This window comes from Coptis chinensis, chromosome 1 (genome assembly GCF_015680905.1).
Source record: "Coptis chinensis isolate HL-2020 chromosome 1, ASM1568090v1, whole genome shotgun sequence".
NCBI classification, from domain to species: Eukaryota; Viridiplantae; Streptophyta; class Magnoliopsida; order Ranunculales; family Ranunculaceae; genus Coptis; species Coptis chinensis.
Genome location: NC_141456.1, coordinates 84,774,984 through 84,791,446, shown reverse-complemented (window position 1 = coordinate 84,791,446; position 16,463 = coordinate 84,774,984).

Genomic DNA, 16,463 nt, shown 5'->3' with positions numbered 1-16,463 from the left:
TCTCTGAGAGTTGCTTGAATACAAGCATTCATACCTGATAAAACATAAAATGAATAGTTTTACCTACGAAATAAGCGATGTAACTATCAAAACGCAAGTAAAACTAAAACTAATTTATGTGCCTAATTTATCAAATATCCTACTCTCAATCCTATGAGATATAGTGGAGTAGAGTGATTCGTTCCACTCTTAGTCCTTCCGTATGCTATGTTCTCACGTGTAAGTACTCTACTTAAAGTCAATGAGAAATTTACGAATGAGGCAACTAGACTACGATGCAACTACCCACAAAATGGAACTAGTCGACTATGGGAATAACTAAGGGAATGCTACGTTGATTCGATGATAAGGAGTTAGAGGGGGATTGATTCCACCTTAACTCGACTTAATCCTATTAACGACGAATCGTTGTAATCCGAATTGAATCGCTTCAGAAACAAGTGGTTCTTCCTAATCCCTAATTACACATGGCATTCCTACCAATTCATAACTAGCATGTGAACGATTAAACCCATTCTCATGGTGAACTAATCGTTTCTAGAGTGGGAAAGGAAATTACGACGATTCTAATGATATTCGAATCAAGCTTTCATCAAGGCTTCTCAACCCCCTCTAATGGAGGTTTAGCCGAGAATCATTACGCAATCATTTCCAATTACATTTAAACTAAACATGATATAAAGAATTGAAATTTACAATAATGAAATCTAATTTAATGACTCAATTGAAATAAAGACAGGAATTGAAATTAGATCTAGGAATGTAAATGACAAAATCGAAATTGATAAAAAATACTACTTTATTGATCTAATCAAAATGAAGAACAAGATTCAAAGGTTTAATCTAATACAATAGTTGAAATGGAACTAAACTTAATTAATCTCCATAAAAAACTAGATCTAGAATTCATTAATAGAGGCTAACTAATTTAAATCTAATCTAGGTCTAACTATCTACCATTAACAAAGAGTGAAGCTTTGGTTTTTATACTCTCAGATCCAAAAATCGTGCATGGGCTTGGAGCCATGTTTTGGGCCAGAGAATCAGGCCCAAAACCCAATTCTTTTAGTCCAAAAAGGCCTCTTCAGCTGCAGTTGGCTTCAACAGACTTTTCGTCCACTTCTGCTCCTCTAATTGGATCAAGGCTTAAACCATTGGAAAGCTCTTTCCGAGCCGGTCGTTTTGACATAAGGTAGGCCTCATTCCGAGGTCTGAGTCCAAAGATATGGTCTTCGGAAGTTCTGTTGACTTTGTGCACTGTTTCTGCCTGCGTGGACTTTGACTTTTCATCTTCTGACCGGGCTTTACAGAGGTTTTGTCTTCTTGAAAATTGACCTTTAATCACAGAACTCCTTAGCAACCAACCATTGCTCCTTTATCTCGCTAAAGTGACACATTTCTGCACATAATGGACTTTGCAACCTGAAATGCATAAAAACACATAATCAGTGCTAACTCTTAATTATTACTCACATAATTGGTCTAAAAGTATGTCTGTTACAGGGTTAAAACTACAGTTTTGGGCTCTTATCAATACCCAACAGGGTCAAAGGTCTGAAAGCAACCTGTATTAATCCTATAAGAATAAATTTATAATTTTTCACATAAGGATATAAATCCCGAGGACATAAAAGATGCAAATTCAATCAGAGCCATGGCAGCTTAATTTGAGGTTAGTTTACATTCCATGAGTAATAATTTGCATCTTTTATGTCCTCGGGATTTATATCCTTATGTGAAAAATTATAAATTTATTCATATAGGATTAATACAGGTTGCTTTCAGACCTTTGACCCTGTTGAGTATGAATGCTTGTATTCAAGCAACTCTCAGAGATGCTAGATGTCTCGACTATTTACCATCCCTCATGGGAGCTGTAGAGACTAGTCTTTGTCATGGACCAGTCTATTTTGATGTCTATCCTAATTTAAGTTTATCTTTATCGGATAGAAATCTTTATGATTCTTTATCATTACAAATTCAGGCTAAAGGTTATAACTTTTTACCTGGATCTGAGGTGATTGGAATCACTTACAGAATTCACTATAAGGTGTTACAAACTCTAACACCAAATGCACGACATAAAACTACACCAGGTAAGACTGTGTTAATTGACACAAATCTTTTAACTTCTAGTGTAGTAACACCGAGGATGATTCCTTGGAGTGAAATTCAATTTCCAGATTCATGGATCTGCAGAAACGCTGTTCAACCACAGCCAATCATTAATAATGATTTAGATCAAATAATTCAATCACCAGAAGGTGAAGTTATATTGAACTTTAAGAAACCTTTTGTTAGTAAAAGTTTGTCTTTGAGATCCTCTTATAAGATCTCCATACCACAATCTTCTAGGCATTTAGTTTCAGATACTGAATCTATATCTCAGTATAATCAATCTGTAGAAGAGATTCGTATCTCTAATCAACAAATACCACATGGTATTTATACACAGAAAGCTAGGGAATCTCCCACAGCGTCAGAAATGGATTTTGTTTTATAATGGATTATACACCTTATGAAACTTATCAATTTTATAAATTAAAATATGAAGAGTTTAGTAAATATTTTACTCCTACAGAATTGAAACCTATGATTCGACCTTATAATGATTATTATGATTATCATCAAAGGAATTGAACTAATCTTGCAAAATTGTTTTGTCTTGAGTATCAGGATCATAAAATCCTAAATGGAAGAGTTGAACGTGCAGCTCTGAGAAAAGAGATGACTGACTATTTAATAGCCAAACAAGAGGTTAGGCTTAGGGCCAATGTAAATAGTAAGTTATCTAATAATAATGATAATAATATCTTACCTAATAAGGAGATAAGCAATAATCAGTTACAGGAAAAGAGTGTTCCTCAACTAGTAATTTCTGCAGAAAAGCAGACTATTACTATTGAGAAATGTACTCCTGTAGACAATAAGAGGGTAAAATCTATTTCTCAGGATAATAATTATTTACCCACTCAATCTGAGGTTAGACAAGATTTACCTAATAATACAAGAAAAGCTCAGGTTAAAAAGAATTATAAACCTGTAGATAATTATATTGGAGTATTAGAATGTGATCAAAAGCATTCTTTTGTTCATCCTCCAATAACGCCTATAGTACCTTTAAATATAAAGGATAATATTGAAAAGGTGAAACCACCTAAAAAGCAGAAAGTATTAGTCAAAAAGACTAATGATAAAGTTAAGACTTATAAGAAACCAAAAAGTCTTAAAGAGAAACAGCATTGGAAGAGACTCAGGCCTAAAGCTAAAGCTCTCCGATTTTGTTATAAATGTGATCATTATGGTCATAAGTCTAGTCAGTGTTCTACTAGACCACAAGACTATAGTAATCTTTTGAAGATAAGGAAATTTAAGATTAATCCACAAGATAAGATATATAATCTTAATTATCTTCAGAACTTTATGACTTTACAGAATCTTGGTTCTTATAATAACATGAGACTTCCTAGTAATCTTTATTTTAAGGGTAACTCTCGTATTACTAATATTCCTGATTTACAATATGAGGTTAATAACCTTAAAACAGAAATAAAAACCTTAAAGATTAATAAAAACCTTTTGGATAGTTCTGTCTCTCAGAACTATAACAAGCTGGATAATACTATATTCCAAAGATGGAATGTTTATGTCACTTTGGTGATTAAAGGAGAATATACTCTTACTAATCATATTGCTCTCATTGATAGTGGAGCAGATCTGAATTGCATTCAGGAAGGATTGATTCCTACTAAATATTTTGAGAAATCTACTCAAAACCTTTCTACTACTAGTGGTGCACCTATGCAGGTAGCATATAAATTAACAGATGTATTCATATGCAAAAAGGGACATTGTTTATCTTCAACTTTCCTTCTAGTTAAAGATATGTCCTAGCATACTATTCTAGGGAATCCTTTCCTTAATTCTATCATGCCTATTACCAGTATTACTGAGATAGGAATTCATGCAACAATTAATAATAGAAGAGTTATTTTTGAATTCATAACTCCTCCTGTGCAGAAGCAGATTGCTATGATTAATAATAATTTGGTAGCAAAAGAAAGTCAATTAAACTTTATCAAGGAAGAAATAACTTCTTTGAAGTTACATCAAAGGCTTAACAGTAAGGAATTTCAGGATATAATTGATAAGATAAAAACCCAGTTTATCTCTGAAGTTTGTAGTGATATTCCCAATGCTTTTTGGGAAAGAAAGAAACATATTGTCTCTTTACCCTATGAATCAAGCTTTAATGAAAAGTTTATTACCACTAAAGCTAAACCTAGTCAAATGAAATCAGATTATTTGGCTTTGTGTCAAAAAGAGATCTAGAGTCTTCTGGATAAGAAGTTGATTACTCCAAGTAAATCTCCTTGGAGTTGTACAACTTTTTATGTTAACAAAGCAGCTGAGAAAGAAAGAGGTGTTCCTAGACTAGTTATTAATTTCAAACCTCTTAATGATGCCTTACAATGGATTAGATATCCTATTCCTAATAAAAAGGATTTATTAGATCGCTTATCTACGGCAATCATCTTCTCAAAGTTTGACCTAAAGTCAGGATATTGGCAAGTCCAAATTGCCCCTGAAGATAGGTATAAAACTGCTTTTACTGTACCCTTTGGACATTATGAATGGACTGTAATGCCCTTTGGATTGAAAAATGCTCCTTTTGAGTTTCAGAATATTATGAACGATATTTGTAATCCTTATTCGGATTTTTCTATTGTTTATATTGATGATATTCTAATTTATTCTAAATCTCTAGAATAGCATATTAAGCATTTAAAGATTTTTAAAGAGCTTATTAAACCGAATGGTTTAGTAGTGTCTGCACCTAAGATGAAGTTGTTTCAAACAACTGTTTGTTTTCTTGGTCATAACATTACTGAAGGAAAAATAATTCCTATTGACAGAAGTATTGAGTTTGTATCTAAATTTCCTGATGAAATTTTAGATAAAACTCAATTACAGAGATTTCTTGGTAGTCTTAATTATTTGGCAGACTATTATAAGAATCTTTCACAGGATACCTCAATTCTATACTCCGGACTAACTAAGGTCCCAACAGCTTAGAGTACAGCCCATACTCTTGCAGTACAAAAGATTAAGCTTAAAGCAAAGCAATTACCTTGCTTATCTTTGCCTAATTTTGAATGGTTTAAAATTGTTGAAACAGATGCTTCCAATATTGGTTATGGTGGTATCTTAAAACAGAAGAATCCTATTTCTAGTAAAGAAGAATTAATTCATTTTACTTCTGGAACTTGGAAGAAAGCACAGATTAATTATTCTACTATAAAACAGGAGATTCTTTCCCTGGTAAAATGTATTCATAAATTCCAGGATGATTTATTAAATAAGAAGTTCTTGGTAAGAATTGATTGTAGTGCTGCTAAACAGGTATTACAGAAAGATATCAAGAATATTGCTTCTAAACATATTTTTGTAGGATGGCAAGCGGATCTTTCTGCCTTTGATTTTGATATTGAGTATATCAAGGGTGATTTCAATTCTTTGCCTGATTTTCTAACTAGAGAATTTTTGCAGGGATTATGAGCACCTCCCAAAGAGGCAGAGGTCGTGGTTATACCACTAAAGGCCGAGGAAAAGGCAAAGGAAAATATAATTTCCTTGACAATACGAAGCAATTTCCTCCATTATCACAGCAGAAAGGAAAGTCAATGAAAGAGGCAGTCCTTACTCCTCTGACTCCTTATGTCCCTAATAAAAGGGCTGATCAAACAGTTATTTATCTTCAACCAGGTGATGAGCAGTGGATGCCTGATCCTTGGGAAATTCAAAGAAGATATTTTGACACACAACAGTATCCTGTTGTTGACGGCAAACATAGATATATCTATGAAGAAATTTTAGCTTCGGCTACTTCTAGTATGGATATTAACCATACATTACAGAAGCCTGATTCGGAATATAGTCTGATCTCTTACAGCAAGGCAATATTTAAGAGAATTATCTTTTATAATGAGTGGGGTTTGGATCCTAACAAGTGTCGAAAATTGAGTTCGACAAATATCCTTTATAATTACTGGGACTATATCTCAGCTTTTACTAATGTGTTCCATCAGAATTCCTACAGGAAACATTCATGGTTCATTAAACTATGTCCCCAGTCTATCAAGACTGATTATCCATATTGGATTTTCCAGTGGTGGGAATATTTTGGTCCAGAATTGGAAATTCTTCCTGAGAACCTTTTAGACATTTTTCTAAAATGGACGGACTATCATCCTCAACTAAAAGGTGATGATAAAATGCCAAGAGGGTTATCATCTTTAACCTTTTTTACCATATATGGTATACCATGGATTTTCAAGTGGGATTTTAAATGTGAATATAATCACCTTAAAATTCCAGTTCTCAAAAGAAAGTTTTATTCAAGATGGTGGATTACTTTTCCAACAGAAGAAGCCATTATCAGCATTGAGAATGATTTGAAGTCATTCATTGAACAGACTCCCATAATTAATCCTGCCGAAGAGGTGGATACATGGAACCCTTTTGATATGATGAAGAATCTTATCAAATTTCAGAATCCTGGTTTCTCAGAAAGTCAAATCAATGACTTATGCATGGAGAAGCTTAAAAGTCATTTTTTTAATTCCTTTAAGTTATCAGCTATAACATCCCCTGGTACTAATTAAGGAGATTTCATCTTCAGAAAATGCAATGGTCTCTTCTCAGCATGATGATGTTTCTATGACATCAATTAATAGTCAAGAAGAACCAAATCAATTTGCCTGCTTAGCAGGAGAAGGTCAGCCAGAGGAGGAATTGTGTCACACCCCGAATTTTGACAGAATTCGAAAAAACAATATTTGTTCCCGACTCTTCGATCTTCGAGGTGTGACGCACTCTCAACTCCCAAAAACCCATAAACAGTTTAAATATGCGGATAATTTAAAAACCAGTAAAAATTTCAAATTAACAAAAGTCCTCTTCATTACAAAAATTAACAAATGAAAATGCAAATAACCTTATCTCAACTGAAAATCTATATCACCTCAAAGGAAAACAAAGCCTATCTTGAAATGCGACGCTAACGCTAACCACAAGCATCAACTAATCTTCTTCAACACTAAACCTGTCAAGACTTATCAACTATGCTCATTTAATGAACACATGCACCCGATAAGCAAACATGCAAATTGGGTCAGCATTATAAAAATGCTGGTGTGAGTAGCTCTAAAATACAACATATAATTATACATATAAATACACAATCCATAAGGCAGTTAGTTCCTCCACCGAGGCGCCTTAACTTTCAACAACTAATACGACATCCTTAAGTACAATAATTATGGCAGGTAGTTCCTCCACTGAGGCGCCTTAACTTCCCACTAACCACACCACAAACTATACGCATAATAAATATGGCATGTAGTTCCTCCATCGAGGCGCCTTAGGTTCTAACTAAACAAATAACCAACCAGGCATATTATATCCGTACCGCATTTCATGCTCAATTACAGAGTGGGTCGTATCTACCCAAGTAATTAGTTTGACCCACCCTTCTGAAAACCATATATAATCATCTATCTAAAGATACATCATTAACCAACACATTACCATAATTATATTATTTAAGGCTTTCTTTGCGTGTCCCTAAAATTCACGTCGTATCTATGTCTTACCTAGTTTCCTTGGCTACCACAATCGATTCCCAACGCCGAACATGTACATCCACATCCCTCCCCTTACATAATGAACCACTCCGTGCGTAACTACCCTGAGCGGGATGCCGCACACCAGGTAACTCTCACACGAAAGCCATTATGTAAGTACTGCCACTATTCGGCATAAAATATCGCGCGTCTCGTTCTATTTTGCGAATGGAATAATCAAGCCACTATTCGGCTACGATTGCCCAACACATGGGTCAATCAACATCTTATATATACACCCTACACAAGGGCCAATCATATCACATACACCCACACAGGGCAAATCACATGAGTTGTGGTAGTCAGGTTCTAGGATTTTCTTTACGTAATTTATTTAGGTGTCATACATTTATGACTCATAATAATTCCACTATATCACGTGCAGGTCAAATACCTTTTTGCACTACGCCACAATATTTAGAAATATCTCAATTATATCTCATAACCACTTTCATTCTTTCACGTGCCAATATATTATTGAACTAAGCCACAATCCCGTGGAAAATATCCACAAATACTCTACTAGCATATCACAGATAAAATAATGGAGTGTTTATACATTTATTTCTCCAAAACTATTGCATTTAATATATATATCCCAACATATTATATAACGTCACAATTGCTTCAAACGTATCGCACAACATTTTTATAGCATTTTAGGAATATAATATCTCCTAAAGTTTCTATCTCGTCACGTGTCAAAATATACACAACATCAACGTCAAATCTTACCTAGATAATGACAACCAAATTATACAAGCTTCCACAGCATTTTAGCATTTGATTTGTCCATACAATTTACAACATAAAACGTAGCACCACTAAACAGTCCACAGTCCACAATCAAATCCCCAAAAATCTAAAGTCCATGAATCTAAGTCCGTATGTAGTTTAATACTCATAAAAACATATCTATCAAATTCTTATTATCAGAATTCCTCTCTAGTTACGTGCCACTATTTATATGCTTTACACACTACTTACGTCAAATCTTAATTAGATAATGACAACCAAGGTTATACAATGTTCAACAATATTTTATTACTACATTTGTCCATATTCTTAAATATGTGAAAAACTGGAAAAAGTCAACGGTCAAAGGTCAAAGTCAACACGTCATTGTCCATGTTCAACAGGTTCAGGGTCATAGCCATGGTTCATGGCTAAGGTCAATGTGCATGGCTCATGGGCTCAAGGCTAAGGGCATGGTTTGGACCCAACTAGCCAAGCCTATGACTCAACCAAAGATTTAAATAATGTTAGCCTGATCCAACATCAAAGCCAAACCAGAGACCGACCCAACAATAGATTTAGCCTAACTAGAAATGTCTAAAGGGAACAGATCCACTTAAAACCAAAATGACCCAGCCCACAAAATAAAAGAAAACCGGCCCATGTATACCAAAAACTAGAACTGGCCCCATCCAAAAATAGAACCGGCCCAACTTAAAAGATTAGGATTGGCCCAAACTCAAAAGATTAAAATCGGCCCAAAACAGAAAATAGAAATGAATCTGGCCCAACAATCACCTAAGGCCCAAGCCCCAGGCCCAGCCGGTCATCTCCCTCACTAGCTGCCACCAATTCGGCCACCACCAGTTCCGATCGTCCACCCTTTCAACCCCCCAATTTTGATCCTCATAGAAACCCATACAACTTTAATAAAAGCTAAATCCCCAACTCTTAACTCCACAATCTTCTCCAAAACTAGATCTAAAACTTCTTGCCACCATTAACGACTTCCACAAGCTTCGACAGCACTACTGCCAAGCCCCTACTCAACCCTCAACAACCCATAACCATCCCATAACCAACATCACAACAATACCTTAAACAATTCAATAGGATTTCGTTCATGGCTGGGCGATTCTCTGGCCGCCATTAACGCACTTACAAGCTCCAACAGCCCACCCAATCACCAAATCAACAATCCACAATCACTACAATATACCCAACACTTCATAACAATAGGAGTTTAAAAACCACAACAAATTAAAACGTTAAAAACTATGCAGCACGATTTCTGTGGGGCTGACGCCATTAACGTCTACAAGCTTTGACAGAGCTTCGACAGCCCGACATCAATAGCTCGATACAAAGCCAAAACAAAAAGGGTTCAAACAACCCAAAAGATGGGACAATGCCATTATCTCAGGCTCGCGACGCCACCATTGACGTCTGTCGAGCTTCAACAGTTCAAACAGTTTCACTACTAACCCAAAAACAATATACCAATATTTAACATACCAATATTTAACTAGTTTAAAGAAAATAACGAGATAGGACGAAGAAGAATGAACAATAAAACGATTTCTGTATACCGGTGAAGTAGAGAACTAACTACTCACCTGTATTAACAGCTCATACGAATCCTCCTAGTCCGAATCGTCGCGTTCCAACGCTCTAGAAATCCAGCTTCTATCTCTGCCTCCATTTTTATTATTTTTTATTCTCTAAAAACCCTATTCTCTAGAACAATGTGATTATATACTTGGGTTTGAAACCCAAGCCCAATACAAACTCGGGCCTAGAAACCAGGCCCACGTATCCCAAATCCAATCCAACGAATTTTATATAAATAATTTAAATTAATTAATTAATAAATAATTATGTATTTTAAATATGGGCGTTACAAATTGGGTGACAATTTTGATCTTACAAAAGCTTTAACTCAGATATGTCTAAATCTCCAGTAGAACCTATTGACATTTGGGCCAAGTTCAAAGAAGCTCTTAAGGCTAAACAGGAGCCCAAGCCCACTTCTTCTAAATAGAGAAGTTTAGGTTTCTACAGTAAGTCTTCTAGAGAGTTAAATGATTTCGAAGAAGACATCAAACGACATTATTCTCCATAAAGAGAAGACATTATGGCCCAAGATAAGGACCAAAAACAGAATTAGCATTATTTTTGCTTTGTTATCCTTACAGCTGGAATCACAATGCTTTAATGGGACCCTTGAATGGGACATTTTACCTTTTGCTTTTCTTAAAGTCAAAAGTGGAGCATTATAAGGATTCTTATCCTTGAAATACAGAAGTAAAAGACAAGTATGTCTTGTCAAAGTGGCCCAGTCGACTGCGACTCCTTTAGCACACGTAGCCACTTCCTGTGCGGACTCTAAATTATATTTTGAGATCCGATTAGTATAAAAGGGATACCGCACCCTTGTTGAGGATTATCTTTCATTTTACCTTTCATTTTTCTCTTTGTTTAAGTGTGATAAGAGTGCTTTCTTTTTCCCCCCTGTAATATAAACTTCCATCATAATAAATAAAAGTTCAGTTTAATCAAGTGTTCTTGCTGCTGACTGATCTTCTTTCGTATTAATCAGGTGTTTTACCTGATCTCTTTCTTTATATTTGGTATCAGAGCAAATGAACATACGCAATCAATAGTAAACCCTAGCATAATTAAGATATTGATCTGCACAATCCCATTGGGGTGTGCTTTCTCTTTATGTCTATCACCTATCTCAATTTCTAACCATCTTATTGTTTATTTATCCATATTTTTTTTTATGGATAAAACCTTTGAGCTAGAGCAACACCAAAGCAAAGATAGCTTAGGTAGCCATTGATCACAGACATGCATAGTTTTTTTTTTTGGTAAAGGTAATTGATTAATTATAAAAGAATAAGAGTTACATGGAACCAAAAGGAACAAAACAGAACAAGAAATAAGAATTCAGGGCATGTACTAGAAAATAAGTAGTATAGTGGTTCTCCAAATTTTTCATGAAAGAAGGTCGAGAATCCCACCATATACATAGTTTGAATAGAGATCAATGTCGATACTTAGTAAGTAAAAATATAAACAAATATAAAAACCAACTGATGATCTAACATTGATAATTAAAAACCAAAATACAGTTGTTAAACATTGTGTACCTGAACAGTAGTTGATTGAAGGTGAAACGCATTTGATTTCAAGCTTGGGAGATCAATGTCGATACTCAGTAGCCAGTACTATGATGGAAAGGCGACAATCTATCGTTTTGTTTTGCTGGAAACCAATTTAAGAATTAGAATAGAGAATTGGGTTTTAACACCTTCTATTGCATAGAAAAAAAATATATTCATAAACTGAGAAGTTAGTGAGAATATATATAGTGAGAATATATATGGTGATTAAGGTTAAGTGTAGACTTATATCTAGTAGAGTTTTTATATAATTCAACATCTTTATTCTTTTCTAAACAATCCAATGACTGTTGAAGATGTGCATATCCGCATGGATAAGAGCTTGAAAGAGCGGCATAGTTCAACCTTTAAAATTTTAATTGAGGGAAGTTTTTTTTATTTATCAAAAAGGGGTAGGAGTCTTTACTGAGTAGTTGATAAGAGCCCAAAACTGTAGTTTTAACTCCTTAATAATATTACAAGAAATATGATAAAAGCAAAGGTTGGTAGCTAAGAAGTTCTATGATTAAAGCCCAAGTTTCGAGGAGAAAAAACCTTTTTAAAGCCCGATCAAAGTTGAAAAGTCAAAGTCAACGGGCAGAAATAGAGCATAAAAGTCAACAGAACTTTCGCAGGCCGTATCTTTAGACTCAGACCTTGGAATTGGGCATACTATATGTCAAAACAACCGGCTCGGAAAGATCTTTTTAATGGTCTAGAAATTGATCCAATCAAAGGAGTAAAAGTGGATGAAAAGGCTATTGCAGTAATTTTCAGTAGAGAAATCCTTTATGGACTTAAGTAATTAGGTTTTGGGTTTGATTTAATGGCCCAAAACATAACTGCGAAGCCCATGCACAAAATTGTAAACCTAGCCCTCTCTTATATAAAGAAGACTAAGGCAAAACTCTAACTCTCTCTCCCTACTCACTTAGAATATAACCCCTTAGTTAATTAAGTTTTCTATCATTAGTTTTCTTTAGTTTGAAACCCTAGTTATTATTAGCCTAGCCACCATTAATTCTATTCAAGTTATTCTTAATAAAGTAGTTTATCATTATGTCTTATTCTTATTCTTTCAATTATGATAGTCTAATAAATTATAGCTAAACCTCCATTAGAGGGGTTTGATTGAAGCTTTGATGAGGACTTGATGTGTTAGTGTAGAATAGTTGTGGTAAAATATTCTATTCTAGAAGGTAGTTAATTCACCATAAGAATGGGTTTCAATTGCCTTACATGCTAATTATTAATTAGTAGAGATTGCCATGAATAATTAGGGATTAAAAGGGCCTAACCTTTATGTGAAAACAGAAAGATTAGGATTACAAAAAATCTATGCTAGCATATTAAGAATTAATCAAGGTAGAATCAAATCCCCCTAATACTCTTCTTCTCAATCACATATTTTCATTAAATTGTCATAGTATAATTTAGAACATCTTAATTAGTTATTTCCACATATTAGTTTTATTAAACCATTGCTCTCACGAGTATTATAAAATTGTTTAATTTAGAGAAATTATTACGTCTAAGCAACTAGGAGTGGAACGAATTCTGACTCCCGTTATTGTATGATAATTGAGAGTAGAACTTTGATAAACAACAAGTGTAATTCATGCTTTTACTTATTCCTAGCATATTTAGTTAAGATTAGGTAAAAAGCAGTTTTTTTATAATTATCATTAGTGAGATAAGTGTTTCTTCCCTAGCAATCATTCTAACAATTCTATAACAATGCTTTGTGCACACACCAAAAGGAGAATAAAAAACTTACTTTCAATAGTGATTTCTCGTGCTCCAGTTTGACATAATCAGCAAGTTTGTTGATGAGAATTGAGGGGAAAAAAAAGTGATTCAACAATTTTACCCTTTGATCTTCGTTATACTCTTGAAAAACTGATGAAGTGCAGAAAAAAGTGGTTTCCGGTCGGAGAAGCGTTTTTGGGGTTTTGACATGGGTTAAAAAAAGTACGTGTATCGGTTTGGTAAAGTTGTTTCACTAATTATACTTCCTTTCCTGAAATTGCTTTTTCCTAAATTATCGCCAAGATAACGTTTTTTTTTTATAAAGACATGGTGATTTACAGAAAATTTCCAGGAGAATAAAGCTGGCAGGAAGAATAAATTGACTCTCCTTTGTTAAATCATGCCATTTACACAAACTCTGCTCATGAAAGATTTGAGACTATTGATAAGCACCCAAAAGTGTATTATGAAACCCCGTTGAGACATATAAATTTGGTTAACTATGTGTTTAATAATCATGAAATAAATATGTTTTCATAATTTTGCAGGTATTCGCAGTAAACATGGAAATATGGTTTAAACCTGCAATAAAGCACGAGGAATGACATGTATATGAATTCTTCCAACCGCGAAGCATCAAACTTCGAAGCTCCTACCTCTTGAACCAGGGACTCGAATCGCGACAAGTGAGCTGCTGCTCAGACAATCGGGCGATGAACTCTACGCGATAGGCGGAAGTTGTAAAATTGTCCAAAGACCGGACCGCCACTGGACTGCACATAGGACCCACTATACGGGCCCGCAAGATTGGATGAGTCATCAATCATGGAGCATGTCAATACAAAAATGATAAATTATTGGTGCAAAGTTGACACCTTGCATGTAATTAATTAGATTAGGTGTTAATAGTGAAAAAAAGGCAAGGTGTCACTTTGTTTTAATGTGGTGGATAAAAATAGAGTAAATGTGGTATGTCTCTCAAATGAAGAAGAAAACAAAACAAGGGGGGGGGGGGGGACACTCCATTTACTCCCTTGACTTCTTTTCCTTACCTTGTATTATTTTAGTTCCTTAGTCATTCATATTATTTAGTTTTAGTTTTTGTAAGAAAGCTTGTAATAGTTTTTAATGGAGGAAACCTTAGTTTTCTTCTAGAAAATAAAAAGCAAGTGAGTTTAATTGGTTTTTCTTCTTCTTCTTTCTCTCTCTTTTGTTTTTCTAGCTTGTAATTCATCATCCCAAGGATCATGAGCTAACTTCTCTTTTGGGGAGTTAATCCATCTCATGTGAGGGAGAATATTTGTGGTTTGCTTGGCAGGTTGTTAGGAAGAACAACTAGACCTGCATCCTATCCCAAAATGATAGTTGGTGTAGTGTCTAGTTAGGAATTAAAGTAATGAGCTTAGAGATAAGTCATTGCTTGGTTCCACTTGCTAGCATGTATGAACTCTTTAATGAGCCATACATGCTAGGGATCAACTTTTCTTCCATTAGGGCTTGTCTATGAGTCTAGGAAGAATCAAATAAACCTGTTCAAATTAACAACTAAATGTTATTTTCACATGAGGAGGATTAGCTCTCCACCTTTTCTTTAGTAAATTGAATTTGTATTAATTGCATGATTTCAAATCTTAATGTTTTTTCTTTAATGTTTTTATAGGAAAGAAACCTAGCAGTAGTAGTAAACTTACTCACTAGTTCCCTAAGAGTAACAACCAATTTGTAGCTGTCCTGGACTTTAGGTTAGTTCGAATCCTTATTCCAACTTTACGAAACGAAGATCATGAGTAAGGAACTTTGAGTTCGCTTTCGCATCAAATTAGAGAGTCAAATCTCTAACGTAGTAAAAAAAAAGCTAATATCACGGGTCGATCCCACAGGGATTGCTACTTCGGACAAACGAGTACTATAATATTACCTAACCTAATTCGACAATGTTGTTTTATAGAAATTTGGAATTATTATTAACTAAAGCTAATTATTTTAACTACGTTTACGAAAACTATAAACTAAATAATTGGGTTTTATCAAATAGAGAATTCTAGGATCATTGAATCCACCTTAGACTTACGTTTTATATTTCTAGGAGTAATTTTAATATTCCAGATTTAATACGAGTAGCACGAGGGAAAGGTAACCCTTGCTTTCTCGAAGATATGATCGTGACAACTCTTAACTAAACATGTATCTTCTAAAAGTTCAGCACTAATGATCAAACTCAAAAGATTACTCGTCTTTTTACGGCACGAGTAATATCTAAACTTGATACAAACAGTTAAAACGGGCTTAATCAATAACGCATTTAATATCGAACTATATCGCATCGTGACATACTATATGAAAGATAAATTCTTGCTATCAAATTACTTAACTTAGAAGAATATAACAATATTAAACCAACTGGAAATTATCAAAATCAATCCCAATACACAAACAGTAATCTAAAGTTTCATCAAAGTCCTAGACAGAGTTTAGTTACACATAACAATATCACTGAAGGGAAAAATGAAATTAAAAGAAGAGATAATCATCGCAAAACCGTAGTCCAGCAGTGGTGTCGTCTTCTCCCAATTCGGTTTGCCCAAGCTTTAATTCTCACGGCCGCTTAACTCGAAGTTTTCTCTCCCCCAAGATCTGATTTTTCGTGTGGCGGAGTGTTGTTGAGAGAGAGCCTTTTCTTTGGTTTTTACTGGTATATATAGAGATTTGGTTAGGGCCGTGTTTGATTTGGAGTGGAATTAGAAGTTTCTAATTCGGTCGCGAGTGTTACGAATTCGATTTGATCGCCGAATTAAAGGAGAACTTTGCTCCTATTTCGTGATGAGATGGAGAATAAAAGACTTATCCTGGTGGTCCAAGTAGCTAAGTTCATAGCCAACAAATGACTTGGTGGGTGCGGCTTTTGAAGAGTGGGTAGGGGCTAGTTTGTCGGGCATACAGAAATTCAGCTTGATGGGGTGCGGGTTTTATAACACCTTTATTTTGACTCCATCCCACATGGCGGTCTAGGAGAATCAAAGGCAAGGATAAAAAAATAAACCTTGTGATAATGAGGTTTAAAATATAGGTAAGGTTTAAGAAAATGGGCACATGGGTTTCTATTTGAGTGGGTCTAAAATACTAACAT